The sequence below is a fragment of the Leopardus geoffroyi genome, chromosome B3, assembly GCF_018350155.1.
Source record: "Leopardus geoffroyi isolate Oge1 chromosome B3, O.geoffroyi_Oge1_pat1.0, whole genome shotgun sequence".
Classification (NCBI taxonomy): Eukaryota; Metazoa; Chordata; class Mammalia; order Carnivora; family Felidae; genus Leopardus; species Leopardus geoffroyi.
In genome coordinates this window covers 104,069,259-104,090,864 of record NC_059337.1, presented here as the reverse complement: position 1 = coordinate 104,090,864, position 21,606 = coordinate 104,069,259, and positions in this window count along the sequence as shown.

The following is a 21,606-nucleotide window of genomic DNA, read 5'->3' as shown; positions in this document are numbered from 1 at the left end:
GGGTCCTCCGTTCCAGCCAGTAGCATACAGGACGAGCACAACCTTTGCTGGGTGGCTTACAGTAACAGGTAACCCTACAGGTGGCCCCCATGGCCCTGAAAATCAGGCGAGTCCTGATGTAAAAATGCAAAAACAAAGAAATACAAAAATCACGTGCTGGGCTTAGAGGCAGAAAAGGGAGCAAAACAGTCAAGATCCTGGGCTGGCTTTAAAATAGAAAGCACCCTTTTGGAAGAATTACGAAAACTTTCTTGTTTCAAAAACAAAGGATATATGCAATGCCCCAGGAGACTGAAAACAGAGCACCCCACTAGCAGGCTGGGAGCCCTTCTGGAGAGAACGGGGAAGCTGAGTGCAGGCTCTTTCATAATGGTCTGATGTAATGTGTTTGCTTTGCTTGAAGGTTATCAAGTTGATAACCCGGCTTGTGTGCTGGGACACCCAGGTAGATTTGAAGCTCGTAAAACATCCTGGGCCTGAGTTTTCCTGCAGGTCTTAAGGGTTTTTTGTTTTTGGTTTTTTGGGGTTTTTTTGTAGGTTTTTCACCGGGGTCCTATTAGGAACGGGAAAATGTTTTAGTTTATTTTGTGAAGACTCATGTAGCTTTGTCTTGTTCTGTTTTTTAATAGTGTCTGTCTAATGCTTTTCCCACCTCTGAATTATATGACCTGCTGGATGATGTCATGCTCATGTGTGCTTTTTTTTTTAATTTTTTTTTTTCAACGTTTATTTTATTTTTGGGACAGAGAGAGACAGAGCATGAACGGGGGAGGGGCAGAGAGAGAGGGAGACACAGAATCGGAAACAGGCTCCAGGCTCTCAGCCATCAGCCCAGAGCCCGACGCGGGGCTCGAACTCACAGACCGCGAGATCGTGACCTGGCTGAAGTCGGACGCTTAACCGACTGCGCCACCCAGGCGCCCCTCATGTGTGCTTTTAAAAGCTGGCTGTTTGAGGGGCGCCTGGGTGGCTCAGTTCGGGTCTGCTCTCAGCGTTTGTGAGTTCGAGCCCTGCGCCTCACTCTGTGGTGACAGCTCAGAGCCTGGAGCCTGCTTCAGATTCCGTGCCCCCCCTCGCTCTCCCGGACCCTCCCCCACTCGCTCTCTGTGTGCCTCTGTCTCAAAACTAAATAAACATTAAAAAAAAAAAATGTTCAAAGCTGGTCATTTGCTAGTAGAACACGTGCAAAGAAAATTATTTGATGCCCAGCTGAGGTGAATTGTTGCATTTGATTTGGATTCAAAGTCTTGGGTGGCATTTTACTGTCTTCCTTTATAGTGCTTCATGCTGGCACCATTTCCTTTGACCTCTAGGGACCTTGGAATCAGGTGGCAAGACAGTATCAGTTGTAAGGATGCTGAGCCAGGAACTGGGAAATCCGGGTTCATGGTTGGACCCTGCCACCACCTACTAATGACCTGGGCAGGGCACTTGACCTCTGTGGGTCTGAGTTTTCTCATGTGAAAAATAAGGGGGTTGAACTAGATAATCTCCAAGAGACTGAAATTCTGTGTCTGTGATTCCACTCACACGGAGTCAAATGGGAATTAAGGCAATTACGGGGAGAATAGAAACCAAAGGGACACTTTTCTTCTTCCCTCTCTGTGATTGGGGTATTTCAGGCAAAACTGGTTGTTGAGCTTAGTTTTTAACCTGAATTACATAGATAATTGCTGTAGTTCTGCCATGTCATTGTGTGTCTGTCAGCAAAGGCCTGATGTTTCTACCAGACAACCAGTGATTAAAGTATTTGGTTAAATATTTGGCAGTATGGAATTTTCATTCATTCCTACTGAAAAAAAGGGGAGGGGGAATGTGTGTGTGTGTGTGTACGCGTGTGTGTTTGTGTGACCCAGGGGCAGGGGAGGGATTATGCATAATTTGAAAGTGTGTAATATTTGGGTCACCAGTGTTTTACCTAAAATGAGTTGATTTCATCTGAAAAATAAGTTGGTCTTGTCACAAAAGATCTCCAACATAAATTAAACATGAGGAATGCAGCTGTGCAGTAAGATGTTAAAATACAGATGGTTTCTGGGAAAAAAGAGAGAGAGAGAGAGAGAGAGGCTTAAAGGAAAGGTTTTAACCTGAAATTAATTCAAGTATGATTTACTTAAATACTCTGGCATGCATTTGTATAAATGCACCATCTATTTTTATAAGAATGATTTTATTTTGGCACTCTGAATTACGGATTAGAACTGTCTGGTGGAAGGAGGAAAAACTAGTTTATACATTTTCTGGTTTTTCTCTGAAAAAGGTTGAGAGATTAAAATAATTAACTTCATTTTTATAATAAAGTAACTCGTTGCTACTTAGACAAAATGGTTTATACTGTAGTTCCCTTTGAATCTCTTCTGAAAGCGCCATCAATATCATTTAATATGTGTAATTCCCTGAGGAAAATCTATTAAAGGGTCCGTATGTCACCCATGTGAATAACAAATGAATTAATTATGACTGGTGCAATTACAAGGAATAGTTAATGAAGCCATAATGACCAGACTCCGGTGGTTAGTTTTCAAAGCACAGTGAGGAGAAGTGTGGCAAAAGGTCCCCAAAGAAAACAATAAGCTTTGTGTACTTACCTTGGAATCAGGGTCTTGGAGTGCACCATGAAATAAGGCTGGAGAGCGTTTACTATGCAGATGGAGTTCGTCCTTCGGTCCATGACCAGCTCACCGCGGGCACAGACTTCCCAGTGGCGGCTCAGCCCAAACCAGCAGTGAGCACCAGTCACTCAATGCCCATTGACGAGGGCTCCCAGAAGCAGAAGTGTCTGCTTTAACGATGATATGGTTTTTAGCAAGGGTATTCACGTGCATTTCATCTTTCCTAGAAACAATTGAGGGCAGTGTACAAAAATACAAGGAGTTGAGAAGGACGAATTAAAAGCAAGTGAGAAAAGTGAGGTGAAGAAGGGTAAGAAGTGAGACGGAGTCAGAAGGGAGGTTGGGGCGCAAACTGCAAGCCTTGCTGGGGCCTCTTACTTTCTCAGCTTGGGTTGGCTTCTCATGGGAAGAGTACAGGGTAGGACTTGGTCATCGTCGGGGGACTAAAGTTCCGCGTGTCTGTAATTCTTTTATATTTCATAGTTCTGAAAATTAGTTTTGACCATTCGTTTTCTAGTGGCCGTGTTGAAAAGGGGGTGTGCTCCTGCTAATGAGACCAGAGAGCAAGCTCTGTGTGGAAGTAACACAGGGGCTGTCCTAGAAATCCACCCTCAGAAAACACACACGCAGACACAGACACACAGACACACACAGACACACAGACACCTTCGGCTATCAAAGACATGTTTTTAGGTCAGGAGATACAAAGCCATATTGCTCTTCTGTTAGCAATTAAGGGACCTATTTGTCAGTTTTAAAAAATATTGGGTTGGAGCGCCTGGGTGGCTCAGTCAGTCAAGTATCCAACTCTTGATCGTGGCTCAGGTCATGATCTCACAGTTTGTGGGATGGAGACCCATGTTGGGTTCTACGCTATGAGCGCAGAGCCTGCTTGGCACTCTCTGCCTCGCTCTCAAAATAAATAAATTAACTTTAAAAAATGTATTAGGTTGGGGAGCTCGAGTCCTTACAACGAGGAAACTCCCGGCTGGATCCATTGGATGCTCATGCCAAGCCACTCTTCCTGAGGTCACGCTCTCCTGATAGGAGCAAGAACTGGACGATAGTCAAGGAGTCAGGGAAGGTTATGATTGCGAGTTCTCCACGCAGAAACCCAGAGGATCAAGTTCTAATGTCACCACCCCCTTTCACCTCCATGAATGTATTTATTCACCTCTTGGATGGGAATTAGCTACTATCTGTCAAAACAACAACCAGCAGGATCCAAAATACACAGAGGACTAAGCGCTTACTACCCGGGGTATTTTGATAGTGGTTTATCTATATAATCTACATTCATATTTTTTTTTCAAGGTTTAAATCCATGTCAAGATCTGTGCTAGCTGTCCATCTCTGATTGGCTCACCATTTTTGAATGTCAAGAGGCATTCCGATACAAAACTCTCCTCAAAGACGTTTGTGAACACAACCTCAACAGACAAGGTTCTTATGCATTCTGTCTTATGCAAATATTGATGACCTACTGCATGCCAAGCACCTGACTAGGTGCTGCAGATACGATAAATAACCATCCTGGTGAAACTTACAATATGGTGGATACGATAAATAACCATCCTTGTGAAACTTATAATATGGTGGGATGCCAGACAAGTAAACATACGCTCATGGATGAGTATGGCATTCTCTACATAGGGGTTGACAAAGGACTAAAGAAGCCCCAAAGAAAGGGACCCTGGTCTTGGCTGGGGCTGAGGAGGCTTTTCTGAGAAGGCTTCCTGGAGGAAGCTGATTTTAAGCTGATTCTAAAGAGTGAGGGAAAAGCTAAATGGCAAAAGGGCATACGTGGAAAGTGTGAGTGTTTGGGTATAGGGAACAGCAAGGGGGAAATCCTGGAGTTTACAGGGATAGCTAACGTGTTGAATGCTTACTATTTGCATGGCATTCTCCAAAGTTGTATGTACATATACATCCCCCCATAATAACTCTACAAAGCATAGTTTTCTCACTTTATAAATGGGAGAACTGAGCCATAAAAAGTTTATAGAATTTACCCAAGGTCACTGAGCCAGTAATTAGAAGATGGTGGATTCAAGTTCAGGTTGACTGTTCCAGAGCCACCATGTTTAAGACAAACGCTGTACTGAATTCTCGTGGTGGTTTAGGGGAATTAAAGTGATTTGGCGTGGTGAGGCTTGATGATGCTGCAGACATTAGCAGAGGCCCATACTTGAAGGTTCTTTTATAAGCAGTGCCCTTTTCCCCTGTGAGTACCTGAAAATAAATATGAGTGTGGAAAGATGTGGCATTGGATGCCTTTGGAAGGAGCTGAATTTGTTTCATTTCGTTTTGCCCTAATTCCTTTTGTCAACTTCTCTGCACTAAATACAGGAAAGAGTTACTTGGTATAAATTAAGCAAAATATAACTCACTGGGCCTCAATAAGGTACAATAGGGTAATGTAATGACAACAATGCTCATAACGTAGCAGTAGTAACCAGTGGGCACTTACTGAGCTGGCCCGGCAGCCTTTCTTCATCCTGGGCTTCTTAAGGGCTAGAACATTCTAAGTTCCATCTATGACCCAGTAGGTTGGGCATCAGTCCAGAAGGCCTCTCAGAAGTTGTTTGCTGCCAAGATCGTAGACAGGAAACCCTGTCCTCTTGCTTTAGGGGAGCTCTGTGGTCCCCCACAGCATCCCCTGCTCCTTAGCAACTCTGAGAACCTCTCCACGATCATCTGATCTCACTTCCTAAACATAGTGAGGGTACAACAAAGCCAAAAAAAATAATAGGGATACTTTTCCATCAAGTCTTAGAAATGAGCACGAAAGGGGGAGAGACTCCAATACCAGATATAATGAGAAATGTAATGGATGGATTTGAACTTAATGAGAAAGATAAATATACTCAACTTTTGTACTTTTGTAAGAACAAAAGAACTATATTTTAAAGAAAGTAAAAGTTCAGGTTATTTAACCGCCTCTCGGGGTACCATTCTACCTTTTATAAAATGGAGCTAATGTCTTACCTCTACAAGGGGCTGGACCCACACTAAGGGAGCTTTTGAGGTCCCCAGCTCTAAGATCTGGGAGCTGATCGGCCTTTCATTAGTGCCCACCTTTGGCGGGGCATGGATGCCGTGGGAGAAGAACTGGTTGAAAAAGAGGCGGTCCTGTTGTCACTTTCATGACTAAATTAGGGAAATGAAACAAGGAGCCTGAATGAAGACAAAGATGGTACTTACCATTCCTGGAGAGCTCGCTGCACACCAGGCCCTGCACCAGGCATTGGGCTCCAGTGACATCGTGGACAAACCCTTCAATGCGTTAGGACTATGCCATTCTACGGATAAGGGGCGGAGGATCAGAGAGATTCAGTAACTTGCTCAAGGTCACATAACTGGCGGACGAGGCACCGGGATCTGAACCTAGTCTGTTTTATTCTAAGGCTCACGTCTTTGGCCGCAGGAAATAGTGTTTCTCAGCAGGTACTATGGGGCGACCTAATAAAGTATAAACGAAATTCATAAGAGTCACATAGAGGATGAAGAGAGTGATTCATGAAATGGTTATAAAAGAGAGAGAGATGTGAAAGTAAACTTTATTTCTGCTTTAAATATACTATCTTTGGTATTAGGTTATCATCTATCAGATCAAATATTAAGATCTGCTTCTAGAGATGTATTTCTGATTCTAAGCATCTGAAATTCATCTCTACATCCATCTTATTTTAATTTTTCTTAAAGAATTATGAAACGAAACACAATGTTGTATTGAGAGAGGTCATTTAACCAAGGTTAAACTCCTATGTCAATCCCATATCTGAAACCACTTCAGAAATACAATACAGGGGCGTCTGGCTGGCTCAGTCAGTGGAGCATGCAACTCTTGATCTCAGGGTTGTGAGTTTGAGCCCCACGTTGGGTGCAGAGATTACTAAAAATTATAGAGTTTATTAAAAATAAAATCTTTTTAAAAAAGAAATGTAATACTGTATCTTTTTGTATTAAAATTATAAAAATTGTGAATAGAGTGCATTATAGCACATGGACCAAGCCAAATCCTGGGACTTAGAATGGAAGCATTGAGAATGTACAGATTTCCTTCCTTGTTACTTTCTCTTTCCTTCTTTTGTTCTTTTTTCCAAAGAAGCTAATTGCACAGAATGCAAAACTCAAAATGCATAAATAAGGTATATGGAAAAGTATCCCTTCTACACTTGTTCCCCAGTTCCTTACTCTGAAGGCAAACAGTGTTAACCATGGTTTGCTTATCACTCTAGACATTGTATACATATTCAAACTTACTTGTCTGTGTTTGTGCAATCACTCCCTTTAAAAAAAAAAGTGAGAGCCTACCGTATGCACTGTTCTCCCTTTGTTTTTCTAATCTAGCAATATATCTGGCATATATTGGTACGTAAAAAGCTTCCTCATTTTTTATGGCTGTGCGAATAGTTCGTGTAACCGCTTTCCTATTTGTAAACAGATTCTGTAGGCCAATGAGGATGCCTATAGGAAAAATGCCCAGGAGTGGAGTTGCTGGGTCAAGTGTAAGTGCATTTGTGAACTCGATAGATAGCCCTGAACTGCACTAATCTAAATGCCCCCAGCTCCCTTGGCAGGGCCCTGTCTATCCATGGCAATGCCCATTTTCCCACCTTCTCTCACCGACGCAGCACCATGGACTTGTTGATGATTGCTAATCTGATAGGTGAGAAAAGTACCTCTGTAGAGTTATACCTTGTATCTCTCTTCCTATGAGTGTTACTGAGCCAGAAGCGACAAGCGATGTCACTCTTCTTGGTGCCTCTCGGTTCGAGAAGCACATAGGAATGGCTAATTGCGTTCCGTTGGAAGGATAACTCTGAGGGAATCACAGAGGCACTCACTCACGTGGTCTCAACTGTCAGACGTTACAAAAGAGAAAAGAAGTCAAAAGCAAAACTCATCGTTTGCTGAAGAAAATACACACATCAACGGCAGAGAAAGTAATTTGTAAAAGGTGAGGCCTCAGGTGGTCAAAATTATGTTTCCTTGCCTTGCTCCTTAGATTTTTCTAGATGGGAGGAAAGCTCTTCAAAGAGTCGAGATTCCATTGGGAGAGGCTGGAGAATTAGCTGCCAGGCTCTGCCACCCTTAGACAAATCTTTGACAAATTCCTGCTTGGAGGATCCTGGGAAAAGACCTCACTTTCCTTTAAAAGGGTCTCAGGATCACTTTAAAGTCGGCAGTAAATCCCAAATGCTCCTAATTAGGCCTCTGTTTCGTTAATTGCTCTGGGAACTCCCTGGGAGAGAGTAGAAAGCCCTGGACCTGCCGTGGTTTGGCTCTGAGTGTGTGTGACGGCCCGTTGAGAGCAGGACCCACGTCTTTGCTGCAAGCAGCCTGCCTCCTTGCAAGCTGCCCTCTGCCGCCCAGAGAGGCAGAGGGAGGGAGCCAGCTGGGCCTGAGAACAATACATTTAAGAGCAGCGTGCCCTGTTTCCTCCTGCCTGAAACAGGAATCTGGGGAAGGTTGCCTTTTAAGCACAGTCCTGTAAAACCTTCTTCTGCAAAGCCCTCGCTTGCTTACTGGGCTTTCTCACAAGTGCTGAAAGGGTACAGAATGCCCAGCCCTTTAAAAAAAAAAAAAAGTCTGAATATGTGCTTTACCACCTCCCTTCTCATCCATACGGCCATCTCATTTCTAGCAAAGCCACTGTTCTAGAACTGTTGAAGGAAAATCAAACAGCAGTTTGGGAGGCATTTTCATATATGTTCCTACGCATTAGCATGTCTGCTCCTACCCCCTGGTTGGCAGAACCAGTATTTCGATTAGTTCCATTCTATCCAGGAGAACCCTGAAGTCCCCAGGAATTAGGGGACATGCCCAAAGGACCCACAGACACAAGGAGTCTGAACTTAACCTGAGACCCATTTGATCATGTTACTCCTTTACGCTATTCTGAGGTCATAAATCTCACTCATTTAAAATATATTAATTAGTTAATTCAATAAATATTTACTAGTATCAACTATGTGTCAGCACCAGTTAAGATACTAACAATATAGCACCGAACAAAACACATAAGCTTCCTGCTGTCATGGAGCTGACATTCTAGTGGGTGAGATAAATGATAAACAAACACAAAAGATATGCCGGGTGATGATTTGCCATGTAGTTTTTATTTTCCAAATCCTTTTCCTTTTGAGTGTGAAAGGAGTTTTTATAGTTACTTTCGGACGATCATCAAGTAGGACTGTCTTGAGCAAACGTGGACATCTGTTCACCTTAGCTACGAGGAAAAATAAAGCTAATAAGGTCACAGAGTCCGGTGACACGTAAGCAAGAGCCGAGAAACCTAGATTCTTGTTTCGAATCATCCTTGGAGCTCGCAGCACATTACCTCTGCTTAGTCACCCTGGTTGCTGGGGACCATTTTTCTCCCACCCTGGAACCATCATCGGCAATCAGCCACCTGTATCACCTGGGGGGATTCAAGGAGTTCTCTCCGCAAAGTAAGCAAAGTAAGGTCTCTCCATAGAGGAGTGATACACGGTCTAGAAACCTAGGTCCCACTCCCATCTTTTCCAGAAAGTAGCAGCATGTCCTCAGCACATCTATTCCTGTGGCTGAATTCCAGTCTTTCTACCCATCACCCTTTCACTCACCATTTACTAAACAACTGTATGTCCTCTCAACCGTTATGTGTTTCCCCATATTTGTAGAATGGGGATAGAAACACCTCCCCTACCTGCCTTGTCCATTTTCTAAGATTATAAATCACAGCTTAAAAAAAAATTTTTTTTAACGTTTTATTTATTTTTGAGAGAGAGAGAGCAAGATCAGGGGAGGCGCAGAGAGAGAGAGGGAGACACAGAATCCGAAGCAGGCTCCAGGCTCTGAGCTGTCAGCACAGAGCCCGACGCAGGGCTCAAACCCAGGAACTGTGAGATTGTGACCTGAGCGGAAGGCACTTAACTGACCGAGCCACCCAGGCGCCCCTCAATCACAGTTCTGAATGCTAAAGGATCCTGCGAGATACTCGAGAAGCTTGGGCTTCTCTGGGGAGTGGGGAAGAGTGAAAACAGTATTTCTTCAACGTTACAGATGAGGTCAGAGGCCCTGGGTTCCGCAGCGCGTGCACGGGAGAGGGCACACACCTCCAGCTGGCAGTGCTGAGCTTTGCCAGCTATTCGCACAGCTTCCAGAACAGGGTTTCGCTGGAAGAATACTTTCACTGAAGTCATTTGTATTACACCCTTCTCCCAGACCTTAGGGTTGCTTTGCCTTTCCAAGGTGGAAAAGACTGACATAGTCATCGATCCTCAAATGTAAACATCTCCGACAATCGAGGAAGATATTTTTGTCTTGCCTGGTTATGTCCACCGTTGCTTCTTTTTTTTTTTTTAAGTTTCTTTTTGAAATTTTATTATTTTATTTTATTTTATTTTATTTTATTTTATTTTATTTTAATTCTAGTATAGTTACCGTACAGCGTTATAGTAGTTTCAGGTGAATCATGCAGTGATTTAACCCTTCCATATGTTACCCCATCACAAGTGCCCTCCTTCAATCCCCATCACCTATTTCCGGTTGCTTCTTTCTGAAAACATGAACACCTCGCAGGTTCCATCTTCTGGCACATCTACACTAAATTCCAAAGGCACCCAGATTACCACAAAGGAAATGCAAGAACAGAAAGGCATTTTCACGGCAGGAAAGGGCTACACGTAAATGAACGTGTGCCCCGGAGGTGAGTGTGTTGAGTGTGAGCGGGGGTCTGCTCTCCGGGTTGAGTGAGGGTGAGCTCGCTGACCCAGCCTTCCCCTGAGGTCCTGTTTACCCAACAGGTTGATATTTTTCTCAGTTATTGGGAGGTGATAATGTGCTCCACATATGAAATTCATATCATTTGTGTTTGTCCTCCTTTGCCATTCGAAGGGTTGCGAGGGGCACCATTTTAAAATTAATTTGCTGGGTGTTCTGTCTATCTGTTAGGAACAGGAGGAAGCAAGCCTGGTCCGAGTATTTATCAGACACATGCCGCCCATCTGCCAGAGCTAGGTCGAGGAGGATTTGCCGTTAATCCTTCAGACCCATCTGTAGGGGGTTCAAAATGCTGACCAGGAAGCTAGACAAGATGAGGTTTATTTAATTAGAAAAACGGCTCTGGAGGTTACTGGAAATCACTCTGAAGAAGGAAGGGCTTTTGCTCACGTCACTCCTGCAGGGATGGGAATGGGCCGAAAGTGGGGAGAGCACAGAGATTGTTTTGTGTTGGGCTTGGGGTGGCTTGCTTTGTTTTTAAAATGGTGTGGCCCGGACAGGGGAGAAAGCTTCCTCCCTGTCGTGTCTGAGCCGGAACCAGCTTCAGCGTGGACAGTCGCACAGGAAGATCCCGTGTGGGACGCGATGCTGAGCGACGCACGAGCAGCATTTGGTCTGCGAGTTTGGATACAGTTGAGAAAGGACTAGGGAGTCAGGCAGGACTAGGTGGGCGGCTGAATTCCTGGCACTTAGGCTAACCCTGCTAGAGGCTGAAAGCAGCTTGGGGCAAAAACTGTTACCTACACTTTAGTCTTCAAAATTCACTAGAAGATTCTTGTAACTGAGGTTTATTGCCGTTTGAGATGCATTTTTGAGGCAAGGGAAACAACAAAATTGCGTTTAAATTTTCCCCAATGGAAAAAAATGACATCCGTTCAAAACAAAATAACCAGCAAGCGCACATTTCCTTTTTAGTATGAAAATATTATTAGCATAATTGGTTTCTGCAGGGCTGCCATTTGGGACAACTGGGCAGGGAAAATTGTGTGCCTTCCCCCCGCTTCTGATTGTTATTTCGTGGCAATATAAAACATGGCCATTTTCATCGAAGTGGGTCGAGATAAACGGTCCCCTCTCCGCTTAGGGCTTTTTGAAATGGTGTCCCTGTTGCTACCCAGATTCCTGGACACTGGTCTCCCAGGGAATCACATTTTTGAGGCTGAGGGTTTTTTTTAAGGTTATCATCCAGGGACCAGAAACCAAAAGCTCACCTGGGGGTAGGTGTCCAATAAAAGCCACTGTTAGCTAGAAAGAACAAAACATTGATTTCAGCCATTGTCAACCAGAGGAGCATGAAGTTCTAGCCTATTCTCTGCACACCCTCTGCTTCTCCCGCACACTAGGGGATGTGTGGTGTGCCCGGCGGAGTGGCCCGTCTTTACAATTCACCTTCTACCTTAGAATTTCCCCAGGAATCCTTTTCTCTTCCGCTTTGGGAACTCTGGCTGATAGGGGATGCCAGGAGTCCTGGGAACATTGGGAGGCAAATTCTCAGTTGTCCAAACTCAGCAACATAAAGATGACCAGAGCATGACCAGGAGGAAGGAGAGAGCCAAGCAGTCCTTCTCCCCTAAACAGACCTGTCCAATGCATACTACACCTGCAGCATTTCAGCATTTTGATGTGGTGAACTGAGCAGCAACTTCAGGGGGAAAACAGTCAATCAAGTTTGGGGAGTCATGTAGCCACTTAATTGCTCACATTTCCCATTTCCTGCCATCTAACCAGTTATACTGGAATGTTAAAAAAAAAAAAAAAGCAGTAAAACTCAAAGGCTCTTCTGGTTGTTGACAATAAAATTAATTCTGCTGTGAAAGAGAAACTCTTTCCTCAGGTACAGGCTTTCTGCTTTCCCCGTTGAAATAGACTTCACTTCTTTTCCTATCTGTAGGAGGGGATATTATATTGGTGTGTAAAAAACCTGAATGTTTTATCCCTAAGTATTGATGACTTATTGTATCGTTTAAGGAGGAACCCAAAATGTCTCTGAACAGCTGGCTGGGAGAAATATGATCTTCAATATCAGGTGAATACATGTTTGGAAACACGGCTTACGCTTAGTTTGTTAGATTGAATATCTGTCCTTTCATATAAGTTGAACAAAGCGAACTTGAGTGAGTGAAATATTTAGTATGGGCAATTCCTCGCAGTAGCAGAGACTGTAGAAGATGGATTTGAATTTTTTTTTCACCCAGAATTTCTCACTAATCTTCCTCTGCATAGATGTTTATTGAATATTGGGTAATTCTATGCATTCCTATTTTCTGGAGTTGTTTTAAAATTTCCCTATGATTGTAACTAGGCTGAAGTTATCACCAATAAACTGAGAAGTATCAACTCAGCTATTTTTCTTGGTGCTGGCCATACAGATCATTTAAATGATATTTTTTGGAGGCGGGGTGGGGTGCCTGGCTGGCTCAGTCAGTGGAGCATGAGACTCTTGATCTTGGGGTTGTGGGTTCGAGCCCCACATTGGGGATAGAGATTACTTAAAAATAAAATCTTTAAGGGGCACCTGGGTGTCTCAGTCGGTTAAGTGTCCAACTCTTGATTTTGGCTCAGGTCATGATCCCAGTGTCATGAGATCAAGCTCTGAGTTGGGCTCCGTGCTGAATGTGGAGCCTGCTTAAATCTCTCTCTCTCTCTCTCTCTCTCTCTCTCACTCTCACTCTCACTCCCTCTGTCCCTCTCCCTGACTCTCTCTCTCTATAATAAAAAAAAATTTTTTTAAACTAAAAAGAAAGATTAAAAAAATAAAATCTTTAAAAATGAAAGATATTCTTTTTTAAAATGCCAAATCAATCATGAACCTTGCAAAGTCACAAAAATCACCATCTGACCACCAGAGAACACTTTCCATGAGGTGACTTTCCTTTTTGTTCCTGATCTTCAGGGCCTTCCACTGAGTTCTCTCAATCTCATGAAAGCCTAGAGCTTAAGGACAACACATTCTTTTTTTTTTTTTTAATGTTTATTTATTATTGAGGGAGACAGACAGAGTATGAGCAGGGGAGAGGCAGAGAGAGCGGGAGAGACAGAATCCAAAGCAGGCTCCAGACTCTGAGCTGTCAGCACAGAGTCTGATGCTGGGCTCAAACCCACAAATCGTGAGATCATGACCTGAGCTGAAGTCGGACCCTTAACCAACTGAACCACTCAGGCATCCCTTAGGGACAACACATTCTAACCAGCCTGGAGAAAATGGGAACTCTGGCCCACTGGGTGGGTGGGGCTTGTTGAGATGCAGTGAGGTCTGGCTGTCAGTGACTCTGCATTGGTAGGATGGCGCCTCTTGGCAATACTTTACTCGGACATTAACTAGTGAGCTTGGTGACATCTGGAGGTTGCTAAAGTTTGAATTTAGACCAGGAGTACTCTTAATCTGGGCCCATGGTGGGCTTCAGAAGGCTCAGGGACTCCTAGGAATGTTAACCCTTGTGCATGCCTGCACATGTATATGTGTGTTTCTCAAGAGAAGGATCATAGTTTCCATCAGATTCTCACAGCAGTCTCCAAAAATCAAAACAAATTTCAGTGCAAGAGGCAGTTCCCTGCACCGTGCCCTCAGGTAAAGAACACTTGAGAAACCCAGGTGTGGTCTTCCCCGCAAAGCCCAAGAGACCTTATTTTATCTGACTTCCAGGCCCTTATCACTGGTACCTGTATTCTCATATTTGCGTCTAAATAAGTTCTTTGTCTTCATTATCTTACCCCCTAAGACCTTTCTTTTACCAAGGTAATACCTTTGTATTTCCCCACCTTTGGCTATTTCTGATTCTTTCTGTTGATAATACGCAAACTCTTTATTCACGGATCAATCATTCTGGAATCAGCCATTTGTACTCAAATTTAGATCTGCCACTTACCGACTGTGGGCCCTTGGGTAAATTAGCCTTCTTAAACCTCCTCTGAAAAGCCAAGACGATGATGGTAGGTAACCTCATTGGAGTATTGTGAGGGTTAAGTATGAGCATGACTGTGACGTACCTGGTTCATTGCTGAGAATATTATGCCTTATCAATAACTGGTAAAAAAACAAAACAAAACAAAAAAACCCTCATGCATTCTGCAACTATTTAAGGACCACTGATGCCAGGCTAATTGTGCTACTTGAAATAATAGTGACTGAATAACAGATTGAGCACGTTGTTCTACTGGGCTTCTGGGCTTCCCAGTAAAAAAAAAAAACCTATGATCTGCGGCAGGATGCTACAAATTTGCAGCATTTGATGAACCCTTCTTTTTAAAAAAAAAAAATTTTTTTTAATGTTTATTTATTTTTGAGACAGAGACAGAGCGCGAGCGGGGGAGGGGCAGATAGAGAGGGAGACAGAGAACCCGAAGCAGGCTCCAGGCTCTGAGCTGTCAGCACAGAGCCCGATGCGGGGCTCGAACCCACGAACCGGGAGATCATGACCTGAGCCGGAGTCGGACGCTTAACCGACTGAGCCACCCAAGCGCCCCATGATGAACACTTCTTTGCCACTGTCCTGGCCCTTCCTTCAACCGATAATCATAGTAGGACACCAGCCACAAAAATGGCAGCAGACACAGTGTTATTACTACATGGGGGGACCACGTAGTAAGCACTTTCCGCGTATGGACTGGTTTAATCTTCACAGTATCCCTTTGAGATAGGAACTGTTAATCTCTTCATTTTACAGGTGAGGAAATCGGGAGAGAGGAAAAATAACTGGTCCAAGTTCACACAGCCAGTAAGCGGTCGAGTCAGGTTTGAATCCAGCAATGTGGCTCCAGAGGTGGTGACCCGGCCTGTAGCGTACCTAACAGTAGCCGAGTGAGAAGACTGAATAAGAATGTGCTCCCTCTCGGGGTGCCTGGGTGGCTCAGTCGGTTAAGTGTCCGACTTCGGCTCAGGTCACGATCTCACAGTTCATGAGTTCAAGCCCCGCGTCGGGCTCTGTGCTGACAGCTCGGAGCCTGGGGCCTGCTTCACATTCTGTGTCTCCTTCTCTCTCTGCCCCTTCCCTGCTCATGCTGTGTCTCTCTCTGTCTCAAAAATAAATAAACATTAAAAAAAAAAGAATGTGCCCCCTCTCTCCTTTCGGCCATTCCTCCTTTAAAACCTGCCTCAAGGGGCGCCTGGGTGGTGCAGTCGGTTAAGCGGCCGACTTCAGCCAGGTCGATCTCGCGGTCCGTGAGTTCGAGCCCCGCGTCAGGCTCTGGGCTGATGGCTCAGAGCCTGGAGCCTGTTTCCGATTCTGTGTCTCCCTCTCTCTCTGCCCCTCCCCCGTTCATGCTCTGTCTCTCTCTGTCCCAAAAATAAATAAACGTTGAAAAAAAAAAAAAATTAAAAAAAAAAAAAACCTGCCTCAAAACTCCTTTTCCCCATAGAGCCCTGCCTGACGTTATTTGTAGAATTTTGCAAGTCCTGACCCCTGGTTTGTACACCCCTGATTTATCCCCTTAATATGTCATTTGCAAACGTTCAACTGTTTCTCTCCAGCTAGACTCAAATTCCTCAAGGACAATTCCTCAAGCAAATTCCTTGCTTACCCAGGGACTTTCTTGGTGTCTAGCTGAGGACTCTGCCCTTGGCAGGTAAGCATCTGTGGTGATACGCAGTTATTTGGGGACTCTGTGTTTCATTCGGGGAGTGTTTGTGAGCCAGGCCATCCCCAGCACTGGAGAAAGAGCGGTGGGAAAGCCTGGTGCTCAGGATGACTGTGACCTGCTGGGGAAAAGAAACACGGGGCAAGTGCTCCAAAGAAGGGCACACAGTTCTAGGATGGTCTACAGGAGATGCGATTTGACTTGGTCTAGGAGGTCAGGGAAGACTTCCTGGAGGAAGAGATGTTTTAGCTAAGACCTGAAGGACGGTAGTACTTACTCAGGTGAAGGAGCAGTGAGGAGTGCTGCCTGCAAAGGCTCTGTGGTTGGAGGGAGAAGCTGGGTGTGAGGAACGGGATGACCAGAGAGTAGCCGGAGCCTGGCGTGAGTTGAGGTTGCAGTGGTCAGCAGGACCATGCAAACTGTGTCAGAGTTTGTGTTATGGAAAGGGCAAGAGAAACTACTAAAGGATTTTCAGCTGGGGGAGATAATGGTACCTTGGACTAGGACAGTGTGGTTAAAGGAGAGAAGTGAGTGTATTTGGCAGACGTTTGGAAGTGAGATGCAAAAGCTTTTGGGGATTGATTGTTTATGGGGAGTGGCAAGAACCATTTTTTTTTTTAAAGGAAGACTTTTTGTTTTTTTAAGTTTATTTATTTTGAGATAAAGAGAGCACAAGCAGTTGGGGGGCAGAGAGAGGGAGAGACAGAATCCCAAGCAGGCTTTGCGCCATCAGCACAGAGCCCAATGTGGGGCTCAAACTCATAAACTGTGATGTCATGACCTGAACCGAAACCAAGAGTCGGACACTTAACCTACTGAGCCATCCAGGTGCCCCTAGGAAGAACCATTTCTTTAAAAAAAGGCTTATTCATTTTTGAGGGAGAGCGTGTGCACGGGAGAGGGGCAGAGAGAGGGGAGGACAGAGGATCCGGAGCGAGCCTCATGCTGACAGCAGAGAGCCCTGTGCGGGGTTCAAAGTCAACAAACCTCAAGATCATATCCTGAGCCCAAGTCGGACGCTTAACCGGACTGAGCCATCCAGGTGCGCTGGGAAGAACCATTTTTCATTGAACACTTTTATGTCCTGGCACCATTCTAAGAACTAATTCATCTAATGTACACTGTAGCCCTGTGTAGTAAATGTATTATCTCCAATGTGTATGTGGGAAAATTGAGGCACACGCCAGGTGCTTGGGGTCCAGGCCCTTCCTCTTGACCACTGTGCTTGAGTGCCCTCCGTGTCTCAGTGGCTCCATGTATGAATGGAAACATCATTCAGTGAGATCTAAACAGTAGTAGAGAGCCTGCTGCAGGAGGCGGGCAGGGAAACTGGGGGTTTGGATTAGGACTTGTTGAATTTGAGGTCAAACGCATTGTAAACATCGAATTCATCTGACAGTCTTTCGTACCTTTTTCACCTGCTCCTCAATCCCCAGATCCTTTTCTCAGATGTTACCTTCTCAACAAAGTTTACCCTACCCACTCTGTTTAAAATTATATCCTGCACTATCTCCTTACCCTGTGTCCCCACCTCCTATTTTCCACCCTTCAACATTTATCACCTGCTAATGTTTTACATATGTTACTTGTCAAATGTATTGTTATTGTCTGTCTGTCCTTTGAGAATGTCAGCCGCTCCAGGGGAGAGAGCTTTGAAATTTGTCTAGAAGACTAAGGCTTATGTTTCTATGTCAAAATCATGGAGATCATTTGTTGGAATAGGTCCATGAGCAACTTTGACTGATGTGACCTTAGTGGCTAATATTAAATTAGTTGATGAGGTCCATTTTGACACTTTGCCTTTTAGTTTTATGAGGAATGGCTACTGTCTTACGATAGGTAGTATTTGTTGAGCTTGTTAAGATGAAAAATTGGGCTTGTGTTTTCTCTTTTGCTCCCATCTTTGTTCCTTTATTCACATTGTATTGATGTGCTAACATCTTTAATATGTTTAATACATTTAATATAAATAAGTAAAGCAAAGCTGGGTCGGTGGTCTCTTCCTTTCTGCCCTCGTATCTGATGGATAAAATGAATGGTTCTCAGTTTAACCAAATATTGTCACGATTGGCACTTATCGGGGATTTTTGTCACGAACTGATGGTGATTCAATACCAGCCGGAGAATCTTAGTGGGATCGCAAAAGCACACGTTCATTATTCATTCTCCCAGATCCTCCCAAGTTCTCTCACTATATTAAGTAAACCAGGAGAAAGTAAAATATTTAGCACTACGTTCTCGCAGCCCCTACTCCCCTTCTCCAAAGCCACAATTAAACTCTGGGCATTATGACCTTACAGTGAACAGGGTGGGTGGAACAGTTCTCTTTGAATATGTAAAGCCACAGTGGAGAGCATTATCCTGTTACCCAATATACTACATTCATGAAATCACATCATACATTTCTGCTGGAAATTAGTTCCTAGGAAAGAATCTCTCTTTAGTCAAGCGTGCGTGTGTGTGTGTGTGTGTGTGTGTGTGTGTGTGTTGTGTGTTGTGTGCACGTGCACGGGTTCGGTGAGGAAGGACATTCATGGAACCCAACATACTTTCCTCTTTGTTTTCGTTGCCTAGAGACTTAAAGCCCAAATCAATTTTCGGCAACGCTAATTAACTCCTCTTACAGAGTTCCTGGAAGACCCATTTCCCTGCTTCCCCAGATGGTCTCCGTTCTGTTTCTATCTTTAATTGTTCCGTTTGATATGATGTTGCACACTGTAAGTCACCTGAAACCCTTTGTGGAAGATGCGAGACGCAATCTGAATTGTGGTCAGTTCTTCTGGTTTTGGCTCACATTTCTTGGAAGGGAATCGGAGAAATCTCTGGAAGCAATAGTAACAGTGAAGGTAGACTTCTACTTTCCACTCTGGAAAATAAAGTGCTAAACACTTCCAATCCTTCACAACAGCCCTAACTTTCTGAATGTAGCTTTCTGTTCACAGCAAGCAAGTGCAAAGTCAGGGTTCTAACTGCAAGCTGCCACATTCGAATCCTGGGTACCGGAGGATAAGACGATGGTGTGTAGAGAGCCCCATGTTTTCCCAGGTGTACTAACTCAAGAAAGGGAGGGGCGCCTGGGTGGCGCAGTCGGTTAAGCGTCCGACTTCAGCCAGGTCACGGTTAAGCGTCCGACTTCAGCCAGGTCACGATCTCGCGGTCCGTGAGTTCGAGCCCCGCGTCGGGCTCTGGGCTGATGGCTCAGAGCCTGGAGCCTGTTTCCGATTCTGTGTCTCCCTCTGTCTCTGCCCCTCCCCCGTTCATGCTCTGTCTCTCTCTCTCTGTCCCAAAAATAAATAAACGTTGAAAAAAAAAATTTTTTTTTAAAAAAGAAAGGGAGAACCCCAAGATCCAGGCCCCACACTGAGGAGAGGACAGGGTGACATGAGCCCTGAGGCAAGGGCTCAACAAGGCACCCTCCACTGAACCCCTACTCTTGGTTCTCCCCTGCCATACCCCTATGAAAGGAAATAAAAAATAACCCTCCGGGGCGCCTGGGAGGCGCAGTCGGTTAAGCGTCCAACTTCAGCCAGGTCACGATCTCGCGGTCCGTGAGTTCGAGCCCCGCGTCAGGCTCTGGGCTGATGGCTCAGAGCCTGGAACCTGTTTCCGATTCTGTGTCTCCCTCTCTCTCTGCCTCTCCCCCGTTCATGCTCTGTCTCTCTCTGTCCCAAAAATAAATAAACGTTGAAAAAAAAAATAAATTAATTAAAAAAAAAAAATAACCCTCCTCCTCAAGTTAAGGAATAAAAGACCTCCCGATGACACCCCACAGGCTGGGGCCAGCATGGGGACTGTCCCCTAACCTCTCTCCAGCTTTGCTAGATCCTAAGGAAGATGAGAGTTATCACGCAACTCTTAGGGGGTAGGGTTGGGATTTCCCTTTGAGATTCTCTACCCCATCTCCAAACGCTCTCCTTGTCCTCTGTGAATTACAAAAAGCAGATTTCCAGTAGAACCAGGCCCTGGACCTCCGTCCTCCTTGGGTCTTGACCTTCCTTCCCCCCAAGCATCCCATCTCCCTACTTGGTTTGAATTTTCCTTTCACTGGATTTTAAATCTCAAACTCCAGTTCTCCCCCATCCCCCTTCATTTTTCTGTTTTTCTTTCTTTTTCCCTATATAGCATGGTATCATGTCGAGCCTACCGCCCTGTACTTCAGCTATTAAGTTGTTGGCCATATTACACAGTGGATTTTGATTCGGATCAGTTAGAGCTAATAGCAATTTTCAGTAAAATATTAACCGAACACACACAAAAGTCACTCGTGTGGCTCCATCCTCCCCTTCAATAGGATTAATCGAGTTAGCTATTTACTCTCGCCACCACTCCAGTGTTTTCCCACCTTCCACTCCAAACAAGAAAATGACGCTAAATTCATTTAATACAAATTTATATTATTGTCTGAGGCATTTTAAGCAATGCTTAATTTAATTTCCTTGTTTGGAGTGTGGTATTGGAGAACAGGACCACAGTGTAATATGAAAATACGATTCATGCATCCACCAGGCACCCGGCTATATTCTCCAGTGATTCACGAGAGCTCTGTTTACATTCAATTGCAATTCAAATGTGCCACATCGTCTCTCTGTCCTGCAATTAAAAAAAAAAAAAAAAAAAAAAAGTCAGCCTCTGAAAGCAGATCATCCCACCCCAGGCTGACAAAGTCCGAGGGCTTGACCTTCGGGCTGTGGTACACGTCCTCTGATTTGATTAGACTTCTGACAAGTCAAATATCTTGACTGTTCCCATCTCTTGCCTAATAATCAGTTAGCTAGAATTCTAGTCCTTTATGCTCGGGGAGATGGAAATAACCTTTATTGAGCATCTATAATGTGCCAGGCATTAAAACAAACCAACAGTGTCTCATTTTTAATCTCTTCAAAGTCCTGTGGGTAAATGGGGTTACCTACCTCCATTTTACATCTAAGAACAACGGGAGGAGAGAGGATATGTAATTTGTCCAAGGCCGCATGGCCAGTAAGCGGACACTGTGTATACAGCCATATGCCCCCCAGTGCTGGCACTTTGCACTGTCTCCCAGGCCCAACTGCACAGGGTCACCCATTGTGGGGCAGAGTTTCTTAGCGAGGGGTTAGGAATGATGAGCTTCCGTCGGATCGCTAATTCCCTGAAATGTTATATAAAATTTGTATGTTTGTGTACCTTTTTGAAGAGGACCCCCATAGCTTTTTTTTTTTTTTTTTTTTTTTTTTAATTCTGAAAGGCTACATGGTTTGAAAAATAAGTACCATTGCCCTGGGTTTTCCTTGAGGCCCAGTGACTGAGGGCTTGGGGCAACCGATATACATGCTCCTCATTCCACACTTGGATTTGCCTGGATACTTGGGGAACAATAATACATCAACAACCACCATTTGTTGAGGACCTACCATGAGCCAGCTGTCATCCATTGGAAGGGTTGGGGCAAGGCGGGGTAGGGGGACAGAGCATCCCTTTTAGAGACTTTCAGTCCTACCTGGGTGGTAATAAGACCGCAGTGCCCTGCAGCTGCTGATTGAAGAAAATCTCCAGGCAGCTTAGATTTCTAATATGATGCTCTCTTCTTTGACCCCAGTGTTCCTGGCCCCTGACTGGAATAACCCCATCAAGCTTAATGGCTCTGTCACACACAGAGCAGGACAGTGGGAAG